This window comes from Rhinatrema bivittatum, chromosome 9, assembly GCF_901001135.1.
Source record: "Rhinatrema bivittatum chromosome 9, aRhiBiv1.1, whole genome shotgun sequence".
Classification (NCBI taxonomy): Eukaryota; Metazoa; Chordata; class Amphibia; order Gymnophiona; family Rhinatrematidae; genus Rhinatrema; species Rhinatrema bivittatum.
Genome location: NC_042623.1, coordinates 84,099,848 through 84,126,399, shown reverse-complemented (window position 1 = coordinate 84,126,399; position 26,552 = coordinate 84,099,848).

Sequence of the window (26,552 nt, the reverse complement as noted above, 5' to 3'; positions counted from 1 at the left end):
GTTCCTGGATTCTTCTGTCTGCTGCTCGTCCTGACCTTTGGCATGTTCCTCGGCTTCGCTAGTCTTCTGCCTGCCCTGACCTCTGGCCTGGTTCCTCGTCTTGCACCTCCACTGCCCACCACGACCCCTGGACCATCTCCGTTTCTTCTAGTCTTAAGCCTGCCATGACTTGGACTGCTCTTCAGACTTCCTCCGCCAGGAGACCTTCACCTAAGTCCTGCAGCCCCGGTACCCAAGGGCTCAACCTGCGGGGAACAAGGGCTGGTATAGGTGAAGGTCCTGTCAGGTCTCCTGGTTCTGTTCCACCTCTCAGCCTCAAGTACCACTGTTGGCCTTCTTCCAGTGGTTCTTCCATCCTCGAGCCAGCTCAAGGGTCCATGTTTCCAACAGTTTGCCAAGGCTATGGACCTAGCAGATCTCCCAGGTCTCCAGGCCATCCCGGGCATAGCTCAGTGATTGCAACATAAGAACATAAGATATGCCATTCTGGGTCAGACCAAGAGTCCATCAAGCCCAGTATCCTGTTTCCAACAGTGGCCAATCCAAGTCACAAGTACCTGGCAAGTACCCAAACATTACACAGATTACAAGCTACTATTGCTTATTAATTACCGTCATATCAGTTTATGGGTTTATCTTCTAGGAACTTATCCAAACCTTTTTTAACCCCAGTTACACTAACTGCTGTAACCATATCCTCTGGCAATGAATTCCAGAGCTCAACTATGTGCTGACTGAAAAATAATTTTCTTCAGTTTGTTTAAAATGAGCTACATGCTAACTTCATGGAGTGCCCCCTGGTCCTACTATTATCTGAGAGAGTAAATAACCAATTTACATTAACTTGTTCATGTCCATTCATGAATTTGTAGACGTCTGTCATATCTCCCCCCCCCCCCACCCCCACCCAGTCGTCTCTTCTCCAAACTGAACAGCCCTAACTTCTTTAGCCTTTCCTCATAGGGCAGCAGCAACAGCATTGCCTGGACATATTGGCCGCCACCGTAGAGTGGCTGGCTAAACACCTGGACTCCAGCTCGCAGGCTGTCTCTGTCCATTCGGAGATATGGTCTCCAGAATTGACCACAGTACTCCAGGTGAGGCCTGTCCAAGGACCTGTATAAGGGGATAATCACTTCCCTTTTCTTACTCGATATTCCTCTCTCAATGCAGCCCAGCATTCTTCTGGCTTTAGCTATCGCCTTGTCACATTGTTTTGCCGACTTCAGATCATTAGACACTATCACCCCAAGGTCTCTCTCCTGCTCCATGCACATCAGCCCTTCACCCCCCATCGAATAAAGGTTCTTTTGGATTTCCACACCCCATATTCGGGGAGATGTAGAATCCCAAAATTTTTGGTTCGTTTGTTTTTTCAATTTGAGTTATTTGTTTTCATTTTTATTCGATTCATTTAATATCTAAGTTACAAGGTATATTCGTGGCATGGCTAAGCCACTGACTATATTTGAAAATATCATGCTTAGCTGCGTAAGTTATAACCATCTAAGTTTAGACCTCCTCTATGGGATGTCTAACTTATCTGTATAATTTATGCGGCTAAGACCGAATATTGGTAGAGCCGCATAACTTGTATGGCTAACTTGTTCCGTCTGCTTGCTACATTCCCACAAGTCATGTGACTAACTTTTTAGCCATATAAGTTTCAGTTTGCCAAACTGAACAAAAATAATTACACAAAAGAAACAATAACAAAAAAAAAAAGAACACTAAAAAAAGAATGGGACTCTGGTGGCCCTGGCTGGCCTTCAGGGGCCAAAAAGCTGCCCAAGCTGGGTCCCAGGGCCTAGGCCAGACTTGGTACCAATGTCTAAATGATATGAAATAAATGAAACTCTGGCACTGAGGACTAGTCCCGGGCCAGGTCTGGCACCAAGACCTCAACTAAGCACCGAGACTTAGCCCCAGGCTGAGCAAGGTGCCAAGGCCTAGCCCCAGTCTGAGCATATCACTGCATACTAGCCAAGTGCCTGGAACAATGCCAGGGACTAGCCCTGAGGCCTGCCTGGATTGGGCTGAGACTGTGTCTTTCACGAGTGCTAGAACTAGGAGCCTCCACCATGTCCTCCTCTTATTCCCTTCCTGGATCCAGCATTGAAACCGGTAGGAGCTAACCTAGTCACTCTCACCTGAGTCCCAGCACTTTAAAAATGATGCCATCTAACTGGGGACAGCACAAAGGTGACATCACTTCAGCACTTTCTTCCAGTCTGGCCAGCGCCATTTTGTTGCACAGACATATAATAATATATGTTCTACATCAAAATGCTACTGACATAATGGTTGAAGGCACTGAAGTGATATAAGCTTGGAAAAGTGACAGCTAAGAGGGGATATGATAGAAGTTTATAAAATTATGAGTGAGGTGGAATGAGTAAATAAAGGATGGTTATTTATTATTTTCAAATAATACTAAAATAAGGGGAAACTGTATGAAACTATCAACCAGGAGATTCAAAATAAATCATTGAAAGTTCTTTTCTACTCAGCACACTAACAAATTATATCGCAATGACAGAGAGGAGCACTCGGGAGGAGGTGTGGCACTTTATGTCCGAGATGGCATAGAGTCCAACAGGATAAACATCCTGCATGAGACTAAATACAAAATTGAATCTTTATGGGTAGAAATCCCTTGTGTGTCGGGGAAGACTATAGTTATAGGGGTATACTACCATCCACCTGGTCAAGATGGTGAGACGGACAGTGAAATGCTAAGAGAAATTAGGGAAGCTAACCAAATTGGTAGTGCAGTAATAATGGGAGACCGGCAGGTTTAAATGCTGATTTGGAATTACATCCTTTTTTAGGATAGAAAAATTGTTCTTACATATCCATAATATTTTTCCCAGGATTCAGTGCTTGATTATTAATCAATCAACAAAAAATGTTTTTTGACACATGACACGTCATCTTCATGACGTCACACCTGTTGTATATTTAATAGGACGTAAACGTTAGCCTCGTTTCCTCCCTGTGACACAGAAGAATGATTGAGACATCAGGTCCATTTTGAATCAGTAACCTATGGCGGTCAGATAAGTACTGTTCTTTATTTTACCCCATAGAAAGTTGCTAAGACTGTTTCTTTAAATCTTTAGGCAAAATACTCCTATGTTGATATCCATCTAGATGCCCCTGAGGAAGCTTTAATAAGCGAAACATCGGCCGTGTTGGGCGTTTTTGTATACAACACATTGAGAGAATGCCAGCTACTTCTTGCCTTCACGTCATTTATGGAGTGAAATATATAAGTCCTTTTGACTAATTTTTAAAGAAAAAGCAGAAAAACACATAAAAAAATATAGTTTCATAAAAAATAATTAAAGAGTTTTTCAAGTGATGGTGAATGATTAGAGGTCCGGTTGGATTCGGGATTGAATCACAATGTCTGGCTTGTTGACACCATCACTATAGGTAATATTTTGAATTAAAGTTCAGTTCCCCTTTTTTGTTTACAGACTTCAATTACCCCAATATTGACTGGGTAAATGTATCATCGGGTCACACTAGAGAGATAACGTTCCTGGATGGAATAAATGATAGTTTATGGAGCAATTGGTTCAGGAACCAATGAGAGAGGGAGCATTTTTAGATCTAATTCTCAATGGAGTACAGGACTTGGTGAGAGAGGTAACGGTGGTGGGGCCACTTGGCAATAGTGATCTTAATATGATCAAATTAGATTTAATGACAGGAAAAGGAACAGTGTGCAAATCCAAGGCTCTCTTGCTAAACTTTCAAAAGGGAAACTTTGATAAAATGAGAAAAATTGTTAGAAAAAAACTGAAAGGAGCAGCTACAAAAGTAAAAAATGTCCAAGAGGCATGGTCATTGTTAAAAAATACCATTCTAGAAGCACAGTCCAGATGTATTCCACACATTAAGAAAGGTGGAAAGAAGGCAAAACAATTACCGGCATGGTTAAAAGGGGAGGTGAAAGAAGCTATTTTAGCCAAAAGATCTTCATTCAAAAACTGGAAGAAGGATCCAACAGAAGAAAATAGGATAAAGCATAAACATTGGCAAGTTAAATGTAAGACATTGATAAGACAGGCTAAGAGAGAATTTGAAAAGAAGTTGGCTGTAGAGGCAAAAACTCACAGTAAAAATGTTTTTAAATATATCCGAAGCAGAAAGCCTGTGAGGGAGTCAGTTGGACCGTTAGATGATCGAGGGGTTAAAGGGGCACTTAGAGAAGATAAGGCCATCGCGGAAAGATTAAATGATTTCTTTGCTTCGGTGTTTACTGAAGAGGATGTTGGAAAGGTACTCGTAATGGGCAATGATTCAGATGGACTGAATCAAATCACGGTGAACCTAGAAGATGTGGTAGGCCTGATTGACAAACTGAAGAGTAGTAAATCACCTGGACTGGATGGTATACACCCCAGAGTTCTGAAGGAACTAAAAAATGAAATTTCAGACCTATAAGTAAAAATTTGTAACTTATCATTAAAATCATCCATTGTACCTGAAGACTGGAGGATAGCAAATGTAACCCCAATATTTAAAAAGGGCTCCAGGGATGATCCGGGAAACTACAGACCGGTTAGCCTGATTTCAGTGCCAGAAAAAATAGTGGAAAGTGTTTTTAAACATCAAAATCACCGAACATATAGAAAGACATGGTTTAATGGAACAAAGTCAGCATGGCTTTACCCAGGGCAAGTCTTGCCTCACAAATCTGCTTCACTTTTTTGAAGGAGTTAATAAACATGTGGATAAAGGTGAACCGGTAGATATAGTGTACTTGGATTTTCAGAAGGCGTTTGACAAAGTTCCTCATGAGAGGCTTCTAGGAAAAGTAAAAAGTCATGGGATAGGTGCGATGTCCTTTCGTGGATTGCAAACTGCCTAAAAGACAGGAAACAGAGAGTAGGATTAAATGGGCAATTTTCTCAGTGGAAGGGAGTGGACAGTGGAGTGCCTCAGGGATCAGTATTGGGACCCTTACTTTTCAATACATTTATAAATGATCTAGAAAGAAATACGACGAGTGAGATAATCAAATTTGCAGATGACACAAAATTGTTCAGAGTAGTTAAATCACAAGCAGATTGTGATAAATTGCAGGAAGACCTTGTGAGACTGGAAAATTGGGCATCCAAATGGCAGATGAAGTTTAATGTGGATAAGTGCAAGGTGATACATATAGGGAAAAATAACCCATGCTATAATTACACAATGTTGGGTTCCATATTAGGTGCTACAACCCAAGAAAGAGATCTAGGTGTCATAGTGGATAACACATTGAAATTGTCGGTACAGTGTGCTGCGGCAGTCAAAAAAGCAAACAGAATGTTGGGAATTATTAGAAAGGGAATGGTGAATAAAACGCAAAATGTCATAATGCCTCTGTATCACTCCATGGTGAGACCGCACCTTGAATACTGTGTACAATTATGGTCGCCGCATCTCAAAAAAGATATAATTGTGATGGAGAAGGTACAGAGAAGGGCTAACAAAATGATAAGGGAAATGGAACAACTCCCCTATGAGGAAAGACTAAAGAGGTTAGGACTTTTCAGCTTGGAGAAGAGACGACTGAGGGGGGATATGATAGAGGTGTTTAAAATCATGAGAGGTCTAGAACGGGTAGATGTGAATCGGTAATTTACTCTTTTGGATAGTAGAAAGACTATGGTGCACTCCATGAAGTTAGCATGGGGCACATTTAAAACTAATTGGAGAAAGTTCTTTTTTACTCAACGCACAATTAAACTATGGAATTTGTTGCCAGAGGATGTGGTTAGTGCAGTTAGTATAGTTGTGTTTAAAAAAGGATTGGATACGTTCTTGGAGGAGAAGTCCATTACCTGCTATTAAGTTCACTTAGAGAATAGCCACTCCCATTAGCAATGGTAACATGGAATAGACTTAGTTTTTGGGTATTTGCCTGGATTGGCCACTGTTGGAAACAGGATGCTGGGCTTGATGGACCCTTGGTCTGACCCAGTATGGCATTTTCTTATGTTCTTATGTAAGCTGTAGATCTGTTGCCAGAGAATGTGATCAAGGCAACAAGCATAATGGAGTTTAACAAAGATTTGGATAAGTTCCAGGAGAAAAAGTCCATAACATATTATACCTCATTGCCTAAACATTTTTCCCATAGATACAGAATGGAAGAAAAGCCTTAGTAAATGAGGCCCATTATTACCCGCTAGATTAAAGATAGCTATTTCTACCCCTGGGAGTAACAGGAATTAGATCTACTTTATGAGATCTGCCAGGTATCTGCAACCTAGATTGGCCACTGTCAGAGACAGGATGCTGGGCTCAATGAACCTTGATCTGACCCAGCATGGCAATTCTTATGTTCATATCACTTTGGTTCTGTCCACAGGCAGATGGTGCCATTCTTAAAGTGCCTATACTCTGACAGGAATGAATGGGCATGGCTCCATTCTGCCCATTTCAATGCTGGGGTTGCCTCGACTGGTGGTCCCAAATGGAAATGGGGTCAGCACTGACTCCCCACTCAACCTCTCCATTTGACCATATTTTATTCCCCTGCTACTTTAAATGTGTGTGTGTGGGGGGGGGGGGGGGGGGGCAACCTCAGGACTTGTGTTAGGGTTCCAGGCCTCCTGGCGCACATTTAACACTTACTAGGAAGGTGGTTAATTTTATCATGGTTGACCACCTTCTTGGATGACTGTGATAAAATATTTGCATCAAATTGCCCAGTAATAACCTTCTTTGCAGCATTTGCATTATTTATGCATTCAAATCGTATGCAAAGAAGGTTATTGTAATAGGGTAGAGTATATGGGCGAGGACATGCAAAATACTGTGTATATCACTCTATATTGCAGTGGTAGTGCACTATTGCTGCAATATCGCACAATATACACATAATAATGTGCATTAGAGTCATAACGTGGCTTGAGGAATGACTCTGTTAGTAACATTCCACACTGGGTCACAAAAATAAGCCATTAATCAACAACATTTCATTATTTGACAATATGGAATAAGTATACATAAAATATTTTTTTCCTGGTATCCTCGGTGATTTAAATCTCTGAAATAAAGTGTTTAACAGCCTCTACCCATAAGAGGGCCTAAACCTTATCCATCCTACCAGAATTTATCTGAATGAATATTGTTGAGCAACATATTTCTTCAAATAGGACCATGTCAGTAGTATCAAGGAAAAGAGAACTACAGTACATACCACAGGAATGCATAACTTTCCAAAAAACCTCACAGAATTATCCCCAAAGTTTCTTATGAAGGGACACGACTACAGTTAAACATTTAAATACTGATTCTGTAGCTGAAGTAGGGTCAGATGATGCAGTTGTGGGGCCTCTAGACTTAAAGTACAATAGCAATATACCAACAGCAGCAAGAAACAGTAAAAGCAGGAAAGAAGTCCAATATGGGCTAGGTCCGTTTTTAACCTCTCCTGAGGTCATGTTTCCTTTATCCACCCTTTGTTTTGTCCTATCATCTCTTCCCTTGCATCTGCTCTTGAGTGAGTGAAAAGTGGGCTGTTTTAAATGCTAAAACTTCCCAACCTTGTCCCTTTCAGTATACCCAGTTTAATTCTTGGTGCAATGCTGTAGACCACAGTCAGTTTCTGACTTTCCATTTGTTCCTTTGAATTAGGAATCCTCTATACTTATCCCATGGTTTCTTAAATTGTTTTGCCATCCTTGTGTCTACCACATCAGTTTGATTCTATTCCATGCATCCACCACCCTTTGTTTAAAGAAATATTTTGGGATGTTGCTCCTGAGTCTACCACCTTGTAGCCTCATATTGTGATCTTGAAAAGGTTTGCTTCCTATAATTAACATATGTCATTGAGATATTTAAATGTCTATATCAAGGGAAACTTTGATAAAATGAGAAAAATTATAAGAAAAAAACTGAAAGGAGCAGCTACAAAGGTAAAATGTGTGCAAGAGGCATGGTCATTGTTAAAAAATACCATACTAGAAGCACAGTCCAGATGTATTCCACACATAAAAAAGGTGGAAAGAAGACAAAACGATTACCAGCATGGTTAAAAGGGGAGGTAAAAGAACCTATTTTAGCCAAAAGATCGTCATTCAAAAATTGGAAGAAGGATCCAACAGAAGAAAATAGGATAATGCATAAGCTTTAGCAAGTTAAATGTAAGACATTGCTAAAACAGGCTAAGAGAGAATTTGAAAAGAAGTTGGCCGTAGAGGCAAAAACTAACAGTAAAAACTTTTAAAAATATATCCGAAGCAGGAAGCCTGTGAGGGAGTCAGTTGGACCGTTAGATGATCGAGGGGTTAAAGGAGCACTTAGAGAAGATAAGCCCATTGCGGAAAGATTAAATGATTTCTTTGCTTTGGTGTTTACTGAAGAGGATGTTGGGGAGATACCCGTACTGGAGAAGGTTTTCATGGGTAATGATTCAGATGGACTGAACCAAATCACGGTGAACCTAGAAGATGTGGTAGGCCTGATTGACAAACTGAAGAGTAGTAAATCACCTGGACCGGATAGTATACACCCCAGAGTTCTGAAGGAACTCAAAAATGAAATTTCAGCCTATTAGTAAAAATGTGTAATCTTTCATTAAAATCATCCATTGTACCTGAAGACTGGAGGATAGCAAATGTAACCCCAATATTTAAAAAGGGCTCCAGGGGCGATCCGGGAAACTACAGACTGGTTAGCCTGACTTCAGTGCCAGGAAAAATAGTGGAAAGTGTTCTAAACATCAAAATCACAGAACATAAGAACATAAGAAATTGCCATGCTGGGTCAGACCAAGGGTCCATCAAGCCCTGCATCCTGTTTCCAACAGAGGCCAAACCAGGCCACAAGGACCTGGCAATTACCCAAACACTAAGAAGATCCCATGTCACTGATGCAATTAATAGCAGTGGCTATTCCCTAAGTAAATTTGATAAATAGCCGTTAATGTACTTCTCCTCCAAGAACTTATCCAAACCTTTTTTGAACCCAGCTACACTAACTGCACTAACCACATCCTCTGGCACAAACTCCAGAGCTTTATTGTGCATTGAATGAAAAAGATTTTTTTTTCCAATTAGTCTTAAATGTGCTACTTGCTAACTTCATGGAATGCCACCTAGTCCTTCTAGTATTCGAAAGTGTAAATTGTAAATTCGAAAGTGTAAAGTGTAAATTGTAAAGTGTAAATTGTAAAGTGTAAATTGAAAGTGTAAATTGTAAAGTGTAAAGTATAAATTGTAAATTCGAAAGTGTAAATTCGAAAGTGTAAATTGTGTACTTTGACTCGGCTATTTATGTACTTATCTTTTGTATATAGTTTTGATGATATGTATATAGTGATTTTGCTGTTCTCAATTTTATGTAAGGGCCCTGCCCAAAAGTTAACCTGTTTGCAATGTTATATGTAAGGGTTCTGCCCAATGGTTCCTGTTTAACTGTAAACCGATACGATGTGTGAACGGCTATCGGTATAAAAAAGACATTAAATAAATAAATAAATAAATAAATGACCGATTCACATCTATTCATTCAAGACCTCTCATGATCTTAAAGACCTCTATCATATCCCCCCCTCAGCCATCTCTTCTCCAAGCTGAACAACCCTAACCTCTTCTTTCCTCATAAGGGAGCTGTTCCATCCCCTTTATCATTTTGGTTGCCCTTCTCTGTACCTTCTCCATCACAACTATATCTTTTTTGAGATGCGGCGACCAGAATTGTACACAGTATTCAAGGTGGCGTCTCACCATGGAGCGATATAGAGAACATATAGAAAGACATGTTTTAATGGAACAAAGTCAGCATGGCTTTACCCAAGGCAAGTCTTGCCTCACAAATCTGCTTCACTTTTTTGAAGGAGTTAATAAACGTGTGGATAAAGGTGGACCAGTAGATGTAGTATATTTGGATTTTCAGATGGTGTTTGACAAAGTTCCTCATGAGAGGCTTCTAGGAAAAGTAAAAAGTCATGGGATAGGTAGCGATATCCTTTCGTGGATTACAAACAGGCTAAAAGACAGGAAACAGAGAGTAGGATTAAATGAACAATGTTCTCAGTGGAAGGGAGTGGGCAGTGGAGTGCCTCAGAGATCTGTATTGGAACCCTTACTTTTCAATATATTTATCAATGAGCTGGAAAGAAATACAACAAGTGAGGAAATCAAATTTGAAGATGATACAAAATTGTTCAGAGTAGTTAAATCACAAGCAGATTGTGATAAATTGCTGGAAGACCTTCTGAGACTGGAAAATTGGGCATCGAAATGGCAGATGAAATTTAATGTGGACAAGTGCAAGGTGATGCATATAAGGAAAAATAACCCATGCTATAGTTACACAATGTTAGGTTCCATATTAGGTGCTACCACCCAAGAAAAAGTTCTAGGCGTCATAGTGGATAACACATTGAAATCATTGGTTCAGTGTGCTGCGGCAGTCAAGAAAGCAAACAGAATGTTGGGAATTATTAGAAAGGGAATGGTGAATAAAACGGAAAATGTCATAATGCCTCTGTATCGCTCCATGGTGAGATCGCACCTTGAATACTGTGTACAATTCTGGTTGCCGCATCTCAAAAAAGATATAACTGCGATGGAGAGAAGGTACAGAGAAGGGCGACCAAAATAATAAGGGGAATGGAACAGCTCCTCTATGAGGAAAGACTAAAGAGGTTAGGACTTTTCAGCTTGGAGAAGAGACGGCTGAGGGGGGATATGATAGAGGTGTTTAAAATCATGAGAGGTCTAGAATGGGTAGATGTGAATCGGTTATTTACTCTTTCAGATAATAGAAAGACTAGGGGGCACTCCTTGAAGTTAGCATGTGGCACATTTAAAACTAATCAGAGAAAGTTCTTTTTCACTCAATGCACAATCAAACTCTGGAATTTGTTGCCAGAGGATGTGGTTAATGCAGTTAGTATAGCTGTATTTAAAAAAGGATTGGAGAAGTTCTTGGAGAAGTCCATTACCTTAATTCAGTTGACAGAAAATAGCCACTGCTATTACTAGCAACTGTAACATGGAATAGACTTAGTTTTCAGGTACTTGCCAGGTTCTTATGGCCTGGATTGGACACTGTTGGAAACAGGATGCTGGGCTTGATGGACTCTTGGTCTGACCCAGTATGGCAAGTTCTTATGTTCTTAATCCTCCTCCCCCATCTCTCCTGTCCTCTAGGATATACATGATTAGGACAAAATTCCAATGAAATGTCATCTGAATTTCAATTGTTCAGTTTGGAAAAAAAACCAGAAACAAAATAGGAAGTTTCATCTCATTTCCTATTTTGTTTGACCCACATACCCATCCTTAATAATTACATCTTCTCATGTCTCCATACGTTTCTTCCATTTCATTTTATTTCATTGTCTTCTTTTTCTTTGTATGGGTGAACTTAAATGGGATCTTGAGTATTGAATTATGGGGTTTTATTGATCTTTTATCTATCTATCAATGTATTTATTTAATCTATTTATTTATAAATCTCTTATAACCCAACTCCAAATACCAAAAGGTTTGATGTAAATTACAATAAAAACATTCATAGTCAAATTTTTAAACTCAACACATCACAAACCACAATTTGGACATAAAATCATTAAAAACAATTGATCATCCATTAAAATTAATCAAATGCCTGATGTAATGGGAAAGCCTTCAATAATTTTCTAAAACGCACATACTTTTCTTCACTCGTTAACTCCTCTCGGCAGCACAATATATAATATTAGCCTAATATATGAAAAATCTTTAGATCCAGTCTCCTGTATGTAATATGCCCTTAAAAATGGAACCACCACCAAGTTTTCCCTCTGTGAAAAATAGTCTGCGCTGGAGAATATCTATTTAAGATCTTTTTCAAACTCTTTAGGCCAGCCTCATACAGGAACTTGTGGATTTGTGTCAGCACCTTAAACTGAACCCTTTCATGAACTGGAAGCCAGTTCAGGTTCTTTAATACAAATATAATACTATCTCTGTATTTCATACTTCTGATTATCTTGCTGTGGCATTTTGGGTCAGTTGCATTTTATGAACCCTACATATATAATGTTACAATAACCTAATAGTAGTAATATCAATGCTTGCACCACCTGCCTAAAATCATCCCTGGATATATACAACCTTAAGTGATGAGCCACTCTGAGTTTAAAAAACACAGCTCTAGTCACCACCTGGATCTTTCATTTCTAATTCAACCTGATGTCTAAACTAATTCCCAGGTTATGAGTTTCAGCTACAAATGGTAAATTCATGCCATCTATACACTGACACTAAAGTTCTACTGGGGGAGATGAATGTGATATTTACAAAAGTTCTGCTTTTTTCTAAGTTCAATACCAGCCGATATTCTTCTAAGCATGCCCTAACGGCCTTTAAGCAATTTGTCAACCTTTCAGTTGGAGGGCTACCATTTGGGTTACATGGAATGACAAATTGGATGTAATCTGTATAAATGATGCTAGTACCTTCCCTAAAGGGGATAAATAAATATTAAAAAGAACAAGGATAGTGCAGAACCCTGTGATATGCCCATTCTAACTTTACTCCAATTCAAGCAGCTCTCCCCTAATTTAATTTTTTGCTTTCTCTTTTATTAAAAAGACACAAACCATGACAATATTGTTGATCCAATGCCAATCAGATACATCCATTCGAGTAATTTAGAGTGGCAGACAAAACAGCTGAACTATTTTATTGCACAAGGAATATTGAAGTTCCCTTATCAATCTTATGCCTAAGAGTATTGTATATTCTGTTTTTTTCATTCAATCAAGGACATGATTGAGCTTACCTTTGATCTGCTTCAAAGCTAGTTTCATTTGGTAGATCACATTGGAGTCTTGCTATTCCTTGCATCTCTGAATTTCAATAAGGTGCTCATTCTTTGCAGCATAGGATTTCCTTAAATTCATGGAAAGTCGGGTTTAACCATTACCCCTTTATGACAAGACCAGGTCTTATTCCAATACAATGGATGAAATAAACACATTAGTTTATAAAGACTGCAACACATGAGATTTGGTCCTTTCTTAAACCACTGATGATAGCATATGTCCTGAGTGCTGGTGTTTTCCCCACTGATTTTTATGAAGTTGGGGCAAATAAATGATTTGGTGAATATTCAAATGGGGCCGAGTGAGAACTGAAATGTGGGCAGGCATTTTTGGCTTCCTCCCTTATGTCCTAATATCATGGCCCACTCATGCTCAAATTCCCCTTCCCATTCCAGATGTTGATGATATCATGCATGCTTCATTATGTATTCATTTGTATGCAATTTGCCTCTATTCAGCTTCTCTGGGACGCCTACCTCAGTTTTGAATGCCAAAATTTGTGTATGCCTCTTATAATAGCTACCCAGCATAGCCTCTTTTCCAGCCTCAAAATAAGTGTTTATTTCTCATTGTAATTGTTGCAGTCCCGGTCGCTAGGCTAGCGACCGGGTACTTACCTCCTTTGCCGCCCTCCGAGTCGCGCCGGGGACCGCGGACTTCAGGGCCTACCAGGCCGCGTTGCAGCGGTGTCTCCATGAGGGAGACGCCGCCAAAGCCTGATCCTGGCCCCGCCCCCACTATGCAACATGCGCGCGGCCTGGGGTTTTAAAGGTCCAGCACCCGGAAGTGCTGGACAGCCCCCAATCGGACATCAGACGCTGGCAGAGTATTTAAGCCAGCGTCTGCCTTCACTCCCTTGCCTTGCAACGAGGTCTCTCCGCTGGAATTCTAGTTGCAGTTCCTGTGTGCCTCCCAGTCATTCCAGTTCCTGTGGATCCGCTCCTGCAATTCCTGATCCGCTCCTGCTGTTCCTGATCTGCTCCTGCTGCTCCTGATCCTGTGTCTTCGGCTGCTTCTCCAGTTCCTGATCTCGGCTCGTCTTGACTCTCCGTGTCTGCCGCCTGCCTCGACCTCCTGATCATCCCGACACCTCTCCATTGCCTGTCTCCTAAATCCCAGTGGTCCGGATCCCTACGGGCTCCTCCTGGGGGGATTTTGGATCTCCAGGGCGAAGTACCGTCTCATCTGTCCAGCTGGGTGCCGCCTGCCGGCCTTCCGTCCTCCTACGGAGCCGCTGCTCCATCAGGCTGGCCCAAGGGTCCACCGTCTAGCTCAGAATAGCAACAGTTTGCAAGGCCATGGACCTGGTGGACATGCCTGGCCTTCAGACCATACCCAGAATGGCTCAGAGACTTCAGAAGCAACAGCATTGCTTAGATGTGCTTGCAGCCACCGTTGAACGCCTAGCAAACCGCCTGGGCGCTAACCCACTGGAGGCTGCGCAGCCTCCTCCTCCGGTACCGGCAGTGACCATCTCTACTCCCATTCAGCTTCCTGCTCCTACCCGTTATGCTGGGGATGCCAAGGATTGCAGAGGTTTCCTGAACCAATGCTATATCCAGTTCTCTTTGCTGCCTGGGCAATTCCCTTCTGATTCCGTAAAGGTGGCATATATCATCTCACTACTACATGGGAAGGCCTTGCATTGGGCTTCTCCTATGTGGGAGCAACAAGACCCCTTGCTGCAGGACCTACAGGAGTTTGTCGTCCAATTCAAGCAAGCCTTCGATGAACCCACCCGTCTGTCCAAGGCAACGTCTGAGATCTTACAACTAAGACAAGGATCTCGGTCTTTGGCGGACTATGCCATCGAATTCCGCACACTTGCCATGGAGGTGGGTTGGCACAAAGATAGCTTGCACGGAATTTTCCTCGAGGGACTTGTGGGGCGCATTAAGGACGAACTAGCTGCTCGAGACATCCCAGATACTCTGAACGGAGTAATAGACTTGGCCGGAAGAATTGACCGTCGACTTCAGCAGCGAGCCAAGGAGGGACACGCACCGCGTCGTCTTATTTCCCTGGCACCAGCCTTCTCTAGACCCTTGACAACTCCTACGACTCAGGGGGCAATGGCTAATGACTCGTCAACCGAGGAACCTATGCAAATTTGTTGAACCCCCTTGACCGACGAAGAAAGGCGAAGGCGTCACAACCTGGGCCTTTGCCTGTACTGTGGCAGCAAGGGCCATTTCCTGGCTAGATGCAAAGAGCGTCTGGAAAACGCCAGAGTCTAGGGTGGAAGGAGGAGCTCCCCCTAGGCTGCGCGAATGCCGCTCCTCAATGTACCGTCCCAGTCACGCTGGAGTATCCAGGAGGGTTCTTCCACACTCTAGCTTTTATTGACTCTGGGGCGGGTGGGAATTTCATCTTACAGGTCTTAGTACAACAGCTACATCTCCCCACGGAGCCACGCATTACGTCCATTCGTGGGACGGTCCTCCCAAGCAACATTACTGAAGTTACGGAACCCCTGACTCTCCGGACTGGAGTACTTCACTCTGAGAAAATATCCTTTCTAATCTTGGAAAAAGCGGTACACCCTGTGGTCTTGGGGCTGCCTTGGCTACAGCAACACACCCTTGTGATCCTTTGGGATTCACTCCAAATAGGCCAGTGGAGTCCCTATTGTTTCAAGAACTGTCTTAAATTACCAAGTTTGCCTAGAGTGTCCTTGCTCAACACCGCCATCGCTATTCCCACACCATATATGGATTACTTGGAGGTTTTCTCCAAACAAAAGTACCGTCTCATCTGTCCAGCTGGGTGCCGCCTCCCGGCCTTCTGTCCTCCTCCGGAGCTGCTGCTCCGTCAGGCTGGCCCAAGGGTCCACCGTCTAGCTCAGAATAGCAACAGTAATAACATAATTATTGTTTTTAAATTCCAATTGTATCAAAGATATTGCTGGTTTGCAAGATATTTATTAATACAAATAACTGTACCCTCAATATCATATTTTCTCACATAAACCTACTTTTTATACTCCAAGTGTTGTCAGATTGGCAATACAGAAGCAAAAGGAAAATTTAAGATTTCAAATGTTTTTAAAAAAGATTTCTTTGCTGTGTATAGCAGAATCTTTTGATGTGTGTCTTCAAAATGAGGACTGTGATGTGTCAATGGCTAAACTGAATAGAAATCTATAGGAAGCAGACGACAACAATAGGAAACTATGACGAGGACAAGAACCAGCAGACAAGAGCTGCCCAGCAGTAAACGAAAATGAATAATGTGGAAGAAGTGCAAAATAAAAGAAGAAGCTGTGGAAGATTCCTGTTCTGTGAGGCTTCTGAAACCAAATGCAACCCATGAGTTTCTTCATGCATTTTACCAGCCATCTTAAAAATAGGAGTAATAACTCCCTCCCTCCCTCTTCTCTCCACATACACACAAAGAAGTAAATAAAAGGGATGAATTGCTTCTATTTCTGTCCTACACACAGCATTGACTTCTCTATCTTACCTGAGTCTTCTGTTATTAATTTCTTTTACCACCCTTGGCACTTACATTCTACAACATCTATCCTGATTTCTTTCTCTCAGAGTCTTTTAGACATTTATGGTCCCAGATTAAAAGACAAGACCTTGGACTGTAACTATGGATGCTCTCTTTTTTTTTTTTTTTTTAATTCTCTCATATCTATTTTATTCTATTTTCTGAGTACTGTATATAGATAGCTTCTTGCATTTTTCAAGCTCTTCATATGGTACTGATTACTGATGAATGATAATGAAGGAGAAAAAAGAACCTGAGAAGAGGTATTCTCCTGCAGTCAGATTTGTTTTAAAGGATATATATTTAGAAAATAATATTTCTTCCAGTGACAACAGTATTTAAGGGCTTGATTATCAAAGCAACTTAATATACCTAGAACTCTGTTTTAGGTATGAAAGTGGTGCTTTGAAAATTAGATAGAGGGGTGCCCATGTAAAAGTACATGCAAAGCTCTATTTCCTGTGTACTTGTACCTGCAGTACAAAAAGGCATTCATGGAGACTGCTGGGGTTGGAAAAGCATTTATGTGCATACTTTCAAATTTCAAAAGTTTGCATGTAAATGCACATGCAGAAAGTTACATTTGCTCCTGAGCAGGTATAGCTGTCCTGCACATTCTGGGACAACCCACAAATTTTCAAAGTGGATTTATACACAATAAGTCTCTAAAATTTGGGTTAAATTACTTGGCTACTTTATACTTGCAGAATTTAGTGCTCTAGAGGTTATTTGAAAATGCCTCTCCCAGAATTAAATCCATTACAGTAAACTTTTAAATTTACCTCACTATTTCAATGGTATTGGAAAGGATATCTGGGATTTTCTTTGGGGCTGATTTTCAAAGAGGCCAATGCACTAAACTGAATTAACATTGCTTGAGTACGCAGGCAAATGTGGCATCTATTGTGTGAACTAATAGGAAATGTTAATGACATGCAAATGAGTCAAGATGGTAAAGTACATATGTAATTTACCTACAGAATTTATTACAAACTTTTAACTACACCTCCCTGAGGCACAGTTAATTTTTTCACAATGTCAATGGAGCAGTTAACATGCAAACTTTATCACTGCATTGATATTCAATAAGCTATTTTGCATAATTTTGCATATATTACCTCATTTGCATGGTTTCTGTGCTTTAACTCTAAAAAACAAAAAAACGTGTTAAAAGCTCTGTTATCTTGATAACTAATTTTGCAAGTTTAAGCACACTTTAGTATATTGGGTTTAACCTAGCTAAAAGCAGAGTTCCCAGGCATACTTGCCTGCTTAGAATGCAGCTTTAAATTTCAGCTGGGACAAATAGGACATATTCTTCCTCACTATACACAGCTTAGGTTGCACAGTAAAGGGGTATTATGGAGCATTCCAATGCACAACGTACATACTGCTTATTTTCAGCATGGTCTGGTGATGTACTAATGTCATCACCAGACCATGTGTACTTTTGCTTCAGCTGGGGCAAAACGAAAGACACTTTGTATTCAGTGATCTGGTGGCTGGTTTGCTGGTAGAATTTTAGTTATTTTCTGGTTTGGTACTTTGTTTCTCCCCAGAAATAATTTGTCTCATCTTTGAGTACTGAGCTCTGATGGGGAGAGGAGGCAGAGGCAGTAAAGGAAGAGGAGATGCCCTCCTGAAAGAGTTCACAGGCCCAGAATGAAGTTTTGAGTGTTATCAGAGGAGCAAGTGTTCAAATGCAGATCTCACAAACAAGCAATTTTACATCTTTGCAGAAGTTAAATGGGGACTGAGAGAATCAAAGGAAGCCTTGATGGTGCATTTAAAAGTCACTACTGTCCTAAACTTCCTAGCCACAGGCAGTTTTCAGAACACTCTAGGGGATACACCAGGCATTAACCAGGCAACCACGTTTTACTGCATTACCCAGTTTATTGATGATATTCTCTGAAAAGCTAATCAATATATTTATCTTCATTGGGAACCACAGCACCATTAGCAAACCAAGAGGGATTTTTATAACATTGCTAACTTCCCTTGGTTTTGGGAGGGATAGATTGCACTCACACAGCGATTAGATCATCTGTCACTACTGAGAGGAGTTAAAGGAATTAAAAGTCCTTTTACTCCTTCAACATGCAGGTGACCTTCTGCCATGCTTCTTTGATCCTCTCGCAATCAGGGATAAATAACCTCTTTGAGGGTGACCAAATTAGAGACAGGAGGCTGTTGAATAAGTACAAACCTTTTTGGGGGGACATGGCATTGCTTTCAGATTGGCAATCACAATTTATAAGAATTGTTCTCTTTTTTGCCTGCCTTTTCCCTCTTAAGAGTACAGACAATTATGACCCATACTCCATCCATTAATTCATCTACTCCCACTTCAGAGTATGAACGGTGCTGCTAGTGTGGACACCTGCCTTCTCCAGTGCCTCCTCCCCTCCATTAACTCACTTACTCCCACTGAAATATATATACCTATCTCTTCCCACCTCTTATGAAATCTGTTTGCTTCCCCACAGATGACTGTGGTTATCCCTTCAAGACCTATCTAATGACTCCCATCTGTTATCCTGCAGAGAAACATTATAATGAAGCACAGAGGTTCACCAGATCCATCATTGAAAAGATGTTTGACATCTTAAAATCCCATTTTAGATACCTTGAGTTAGCAGGTGAATCATTGCTGTATGATCCAGAGAAGATCTGTCAGTTTCCTTACAGGCTGTATCTTACACAATATAGCCATGCAGTATGAATTAGCCACACCTCAGGGACAGAGCACTGAATCAAATGACACTGATCCTGAGAACAAGGAGGATTTGTAAAGGATACAGAAGCATGCTTACAATGCCACTCTATATCTTAGAAATAGATTAACTGTGCAGCATTTCTAAATGCATAAGAACATAAAGCATGCATAAAGGGATCAATTTTCTAATAGTTGCACAGGGGTTGTGCACATAAAGTAGGGATGTATGCAGACAAGAAGCCCTTGTGCATGGTAAGCACATTTTCAGAATGTCAGAAGTATGTATGTACGTACTTACCACTTTGTGTATACTTCTATTACAGCACCACCTAACCCGTTCAGTCTGAACCACCAGCTAAGTGCTGCTGAGTTTCAAGCCCCAGATCTTTTAGTGGCACTAAAGAAGAGATGAGACAAGCAGTTTTGATAGAGAAATTCAAATATCTGAAAATGCAGAAGAAGCAAATACTTTTTTAATAGAAACGCAATTCTAGAATAAGTGGCCATGGTATGAGGCCCTGAGGGAGTAGACTTAAGATCTACATCAGGAAGTATATTTTTCAAGAGTGGTAGATGGGTGGAGCACCCTCCTGAAATGGGTGGTGGTAGTTAAAATGATAATGGTGAAATGCATCCACTGCCCTGGAAGAATGTTATTAAAAGAAAAGAAATGTTGTAAATGGATGTGTTGCACAATGCTATTTATTAAAGTATTTGATTTGGGACTCCATTGGCATGATTAATACATCCCAAATATATTTTACTTGCACTGCCATTATTTCATTTTCTGTCTTGGTATCTTAATACATCATTACATTAGAAGTTTCAAGGTTTGCAGGAATTATCAGTTTCAGGATTTGTTTTTTATGGATTCCTGTACTGGGAAAGAAGAAATGGCATTTTGTATTAGCTTATCAAAATGAACCTTTGATATAATAAAACCAATTAAGCAGTTAGTCAGAGATAATATAATTATAGAGGGCATATTTTGCAAACTGCCTGCATATCTGCAAAGTCCACAAGTACATTTTGCCCACAGAATTTTCACATATTTTCAAACTAAAAGTATACGTGTACTTTTACTATGAAAATTGCGTAAGGGAAATTTAACCTCACACACTTGCACCTCCATTTTGTGTGGATAACTTTTCCATGTAAAACAAGGTGAATACTTTTGAATATTAATAAATACATGCATTGTTTCAATCCCCATTTCAACTCCATCCCAGAAGCACTTCCCTCAAATGCAGGTAAAATTGGGCAAACAGTGGCACTCTGCATGGACTTTCACTTGCTTACATAGGGTTACCAATTGGCTCCAGATTCACCTGACAGAATTGATCCTGTCCTGGATTTACTCTGTGGTATGCAGGGATTTTTTATAATTTGATTTCCCTATTGCAGTCTCTAATTAAAGTAAGTCTATAAGACCCTGTGTGCAATAAACCCTTGAACAGATTAATTCTATTGGGTGAATCTGAAACCAGTTGGCAATCCTACGCATACAGGGTGGACAATTTTCAAAAAGCCCATTTCTATGCATAAAGTACTGCTATACCTGCAGAAATAACTTAAAAATTGCTTTCATAATGCAATTAGTAAGCTACAAAATGTTTACAATGCCAGCTTTCTTGACTACTAAGATCCCTTTTCAGGCAATGTATAGCATAATGACTGTGTTTATTGAACTCAGTAGTTCCAAGAAATTGAATCTTAAAAAGTGGCTGTATTAATAAAGATTTCATATTTATATGCCTACAATTTTTGCTTGTACATTTTTTGTGTTCTCAGAAATAGATACGGGGATGATGGTCAGCCACTATCCAGCTGTACAAGATAGCCAGATAAACTTATCCTGCAAACTTGGTCAATATATTCAGCAGCTTTGTCGCACCACTGAATATACTCAGCTATCTTATATTTAGCTAGATAAATTTATCTAGTAAAGTTTAGGGAAGCCAACTAGCAGTCCTACCCTTATCCAGCTAAAGGCTTGATTTACTAAATCTTTTTATCCATTCTGTGCCTATGAGAAAAATGTTTAGTAAATCAAGCCCTAAGCTGAATAATGCTGGTTGTCCGGCAAACACTGAACTCTGCAGATGTCCTGGTGATGGCTCTGAAGATCTTGAGAAAAAACCAAGATGTCATCCAGGTAAACTAAAAGACATCGGTAGAGTATGTCTCAGAAGAAGAATTATGTCTTGGATACCATGAATCACAGGACATTAAACAGCTAGTGGCTAAAGAACATTTAGTAGGGATGTGCAGAGCAAAATTTTATGTTCATATTTTTTATGTCCGAAAGGGGGTCCCACTTGCGGCCAATATGGACATAAAAAAAATCCAATGAGTTGGGTATATGTACATATGTGCAAAAAAAAAAATTAAACCCCCTCACCCTCCTTAATTCCCCCCCCAGACTTACCACAACTCCCTGGTGATCGAGCGAGGAGTGAGGACGTCATTTCTGCAATCCTTGGCGAGAAGCATGTGACGTCGGTGGCACGTCGAGTGACGCGGCGTCACGTGATTCCCGGCTCGTTCGCGCCGGACGGCTCGTTCGGCCCAAAAAGAACTTTTGGCCAGCTTGGGGGGGTCAGGAGGCCCCCCCAAGCTGGCCAAAAGTTCTTTTTGGGCCGAACGAGCCGTCCGGCGCGAACGAGCCGGGAATCATGTGACACCGGCGTCACTCGACGTGCCGCCGACGTCACATGCTTCTCGCCAAGGATTGCAGAAATGGCGTCCTCACTCCTCGCTCCATCACCAGGGAGTTGTGGTAAGTCGGGGGGGGGGATTAAGGAGGGTGAGGGGGTTTATATTTTTATTTTGGCTCAACAATCGCGATTTCCCACATATCGAACATATCTATGTTCGATATGTGGGAAATCCGATCGTTTATGTCGAATCAATTTTTTAAGTAAAAAAAAAATATGAGTTGCGTTTTACTAATGCGGTCAATCCGAATGCACACCCCTAACATTTAGTACCTCTAGTCAGTAGCATCAAAGCCTCTACTGAAGACTAACTCCAAACCCAAACAGCCAGCCTCTTCAGAAATGGCATCAGGCCACCTTCAGGTATTTCTTCTGGTTGGTGCGTAGCCGCGCGTATCTTATAAAATCCGGGGTCGGCGCACGCAAGGGGGTGCACATTTGTGCAACCTGCGAGCGCAGTTCCCTCCGAAATCGGAGCGGCTTCGGAGGGAACTTTCCTTCTGCCTCCCCTCACCTTCCCCTATCTAACCCCCCCCCCCGGCCCTATCTAAACCCCCCCGTACCTTTGTTGGCAGATTTACGCCTGCGGAAAGCAGGCGTAAATCTGCGCGCGTAAATCTTACGCGCGTCCCGGGGCTTCCGCGCGCCGCCGAGCCTATGCAAAATAGGCTCGGCACGCGCAGGGGGGGGTTGGGGTAGGTTTTTGGGGTGTACGCGCGTATCGTACGCGCGTACCCCTTTGAAAATCTACCCCATTGTGAACAGTTATGGAAACCACACCTTCATAATGATTTAAACTGGATTAATATGTCCAGAGGGTGGCTACTAAAATTGTTAATGGCCTTCACTCTAAAGTGTTTGGAGACAGATGTAAAGCTCTAAAAATGTATATTACCTAGGAAAGGCAGTATAGGAGAGATATGATAGACTTTTAAATTCCTTCAAGTTCTAAATGCACAGGAGGTGGCTCCAAAAGCATTCACACACGATCCAATGGGATACCCTGCGAATCACCCAGTGGAGTCCATCTTGCCACTCCAATTGCTTGAAGACACCCAAGGATCCCGCTTCCGTGTCTTGTTCCATTTCCAATCTAGTTCCCGCTTCAGAGCCCTGCCATGATCTCAGTCTGGTCTCTGCTTCTGTCACCATGAAGAAAGAACTATCACGACAATCTTCCCAGGTTCGACCAGGTAAAACCGGGCCTCCCGGGAGGGGGCATAAGAGGGGAGGTACTGTTGCGGTCCCGGTCGCGACCGGGGCCTTAACATCTCTTCTTCCCGGTCCCAGCGGCGCAAACATCGACGGCGTCCCCGCGGAGGCCGCCGCGGGAACGCCCTTCTAGGCGCGCACGCATGCGGGAGGGGCACTGAAATAGCCCGCTTCCCACCGTGTGATGCTCCACCCCTTCTGCTGATGTCAGACGCCCGGTGGGGGGGGGGGGGATTTAACCCCGGTGTCTACACTCACTCAGGGCCTTGCAACCGGGTCCCTCCTTGGTCCATAGTTGCTCCGGGCCCCGAGGTGTGCCTGCTTCAGAGTCTGCCTTCTAGTTACAGAGTCTGCCTGCCTGCTTCAGAGTCTCCCTGCTTGCCTGCCTCCATACCTGCCTGCTTGCCTGCTACGTTGCCTGCTTGCTCCAGTGGCCGGGCCCCTATGGGCTCCTCCTGGGGGGTTCCAGTTTCTGCTCCAGTTCCTGCCTGGCTCCAGTTCCGAGCCTTGCCTCAGTTTCTGCCTGGCTCCAGTTCCGAGTCTTGCCTTATTTCCTGCCTGGTTCCAGTTCCGAGTCTTGCCACAGTTCCTGCCTGGTTCCAGTTTCAAGTCTTGCCACAGTGCCTGCCTGGTTCCAGTTCCAGCCCGCTTCAGTTCCTGCCTGACTCTGGATCCTTGCCTGCCTGCTCCAGGAGTTAGTGCGCGGTAACAGGAAGTTAGTGTGCACTAACCATTGTTAGTGCGCGCTAACAGAAAATGATACAATTTGACACTTTTCAGGTCAGTTTAGGAATGAATATGTATTCCTATTGGCTGCCCTCTTATTTATTCATGTTACCAAGGTTCCCACTGACAATATATGGAGGATGGTAGCTTGACAAAAAAAGTAATGTGATCAGTCAATGTGACTAGAACTTGTGCCCTATCCCTGATACCGGGAGTGTTCTGATCTTCCTGCATTCAGTGCCGTATCCCTGATACTGGGAGTGTTGTGATCTTCCTGCATGCAGTGCCCTATACCTGATACCAGGGGTGTTGTGATCTTCCTGCATGCAGTGCCCTATCCCTAATACCAGGAGTGTTGTGATCTTCCTGCACACAGTGCCCTAACCCTGATACCGGGAGTGTTGTGATCTTCCTGCACGCAGTGCCCTATCCCTGATACCAGGGGTGTTGTGATCTTCCTGCACTCAGTGCCATATCCCTGATACTGGGAGTGTTGTGATCTTCCTGCACGCAGTGCCCTATCCCTGATACCAGGAGTGTTGTGATCTTCCTGCATGCAGTGCCCTATTCCTAATACCAGGAGTGTTGTGATCTTCCTGCACACAGTGCCCTAACCCTGATACAGGGAGTGTTGTGATCTTCCTGCACGCAGTGCCCTATCCCTGATACCAGGGGTATTGTGATCTTCCTGCACGCAGTGCCCTATCCCTGATACCAGGGGTGTTGTGATCTTCCTGCATGCAGTGCCCTATCCCTAATACCAGTAGTGTTGTGATCTTCCTGCACACAGTGCCCTAACCCTGATACCGGGAGTGTTGTGATCTTCCTGCACGCAGTGCCCTATCCCTGATACCAGGGGTGTTGTGATCTTCCTGCACTCAGTGCCATATCCCTGATACTGGGAGTGTTGTGATCTTCCTGCATGCAGTGCCCTATCCCTGATACCAGGGGTGTTGTGATCTTCCTGCATGCAGTGCCCTATCCCTAATACCAGGAGTGTTGTGATCTTCCTGCACACAGTGCCCTAACCCTGATACCGGGAGTGTTGTGATCTTCTTGCACGCAGTGCCCTATCCCTGATACCAGGGGTGTTGTGATCTTCCTGCACTCAGTGCCATATCCCTGATACAAGGGGTGTTGTGATCTTCCTGCACGCAGTGCCATATCCCTGATGCTGGGAGTGTTGTGATCTTCCTGCACTCAGTGCGAAATCACTGATACTGGGAGTGTTATGATCTTCCTGCACACAGTGCCCTATCCCTGATACCGGGAGTGTTGTGATCTTCCTGCACACAGTGCCCTAACCCTGATACCGGGAGTGTTGTGATCTTCCTGCACGCAGTGCCCTATCCCTGATACCAGGGGTGTTGTGATCTTCCTGCACTCAGTGCCATATCCCTGATACTAGGAGTGTTGTGATCTTCCTGCACACAGTGCCCTAACCGTGATACCGGGAGTGTTGTGATCTTCCTGCACGCAGTGCCCTATCCCTGATACCAGGGGTGTTGTGATCTTCCTGCACTCAGTGCCATATCCCTGATACTGGGAGTGTTGTGATCTTCCTGCACACACTAGTGCCCTAACCCTGATACCTGGAGTGTTGTGATCTTCCTGCATGCAGTGCCCTATCCCTGATACCGGGGGTGTTGTGATCTTCCTGCACTCAGTGCCCTATCCCTGATACCGGGAGTGTTGTGATCTTCCTGCATGCAGTGCTGTATCCCTGATACCAGGAGTGTTGTGATCTTCCTGCATGCAGTGCCGTATCCCTGCTCAGTGCAGGAAGATCACAACACTCCCGGTATCAGGGTTAGGGCACTGCGTGCAGGAAGATCACAACACCCCTGGTATCAGGGTTAGGGCACTGCATGCAGGAAGATCACAACACTCCCGGTATCAGGGTTAGGGAACTGTGTGCAGGAAGATCACAACACTCCCGGTATCAGGGATAGGCACAAGTTCTAGTCACATTGACTGAGTGATCACATTACTTTTTTTGTCAAGCTACCAACCATTTCCATTTCCCATCCCCCCAACCATCACCTCAGTGGGAACCTTGGTAACATCAATAAATAAGAGGGCAGCCAGCCAATAGGAATACGTATTCATTCCTAACTGACCTGAAAAGTGTCAATGTGTATCATTTTCTGTTAGTGCGCACTAACTCCCGGTTAGTGCGCACTAACTCCCATTAGTGCGCATGAACCCGATTAACGATTTTTTAACGATAAATCGTTAGAATTCCTATTGTATCATGTTCTTTAATGATTTAAGACTATTTTAAAATTATCGGACGATAATTTTAATCGTTGAAAAACGATTCACATCCCTACTGGCCAGTGTTATGTAATAACTGAATTATCTGCTGTGAGATCTGTGTTAATCCTATATACAGGGAATTACAGTAATTGAGGTGTGATAGGAGTAAGGTACAAGTAATAATAATAGCACATCTCGTAAGAAAGGCTTTTATCCTATGAATCATGTGAATGATAAAAAAAAACAACTGATCTTGTTTATCTTGAAATCTGAGCTGACATTGATAGTAAGGAATCAAACTATACACCTAAAACTGTAACAGCATTTACGATAGTTTAGTCCCTTTCATTGTAGGAGCTACTAGATTCTAATTTGAAAACCAAATCACTTTGAATTTCAGAGGATTTACTTTAAATTTATGCTCTGATAACTTTGAGACAATTCCATCCAAACATCACTAAACTTAGTAACATTGGTTGTCTGATCTGTTTTCAGTATGAGAACATGGAAATCATCCATATAAAAATAGCAATTATATCCAAGACTCTGGATCAAAGTAGCTACGGAGGGCAAAAATAAAATAAAAGCAGGGGAG